Genomic DNA, 550 nt, shown 5'->3' with positions numbered 1-550 from the left:
TGTGATGCAGCTCCGATGACGTGTTTGGTTGGCACCTCGTCGTCCTTGTGGATCAGGATGGAGCGGACGTTGTACTTGTGATGCAGCTCAGACAACGTGTCCGATTGGCACTTCGCCGTCCTTGCGGATCAGGATGGAGCGGACGTTGTACTTGTGACGCAGCTCAGCGGATCTTTGCGACTTAGGCGAGTACAGGGTCGCAACTAAGCCTCCGAGTGAGAGGATTGCTCTCCACTTGGAATAGTTTTTTAACTTAGGCGAGTACGGGGTCGCAGCTAAGCCTCCGAGTGGGAGGAATGCTATCCACTCGGAACGGTCATTTAACTTAGGCGAGTACGGGGTTGCAGCTAAGCCCCCGGGTGGGAGGATTGCTCTCCACTCGGAATGGTTTTTTAACTTAGGCAAGTATGGGGTCGTAGCTAAGCCCCCGAGTGGGAGGATTGCTCTCCACTCGGAATGGTTTTTTAACTTAGGCGAGTATGGGGTCGCAGCTAAGCCCCCGAGTGGGAGGATTGCTCTCCACTCAGAATGGTTTTTTAACTTAGGCGAG

This window comes from Triticum dicoccoides, chromosome 5B, assembly GCF_002162155.2.
Source record: "Triticum dicoccoides isolate Atlit2015 ecotype Zavitan chromosome 5B, WEW_v2.0, whole genome shotgun sequence".
In the NCBI taxonomy this organism is placed as follows: domain Eukaryota; kingdom Viridiplantae; phylum Streptophyta; class Magnoliopsida; order Poales; family Poaceae; genus Triticum; species Triticum dicoccoides.
Note: the sequence above shows the minus strand (reverse complement) of the source record.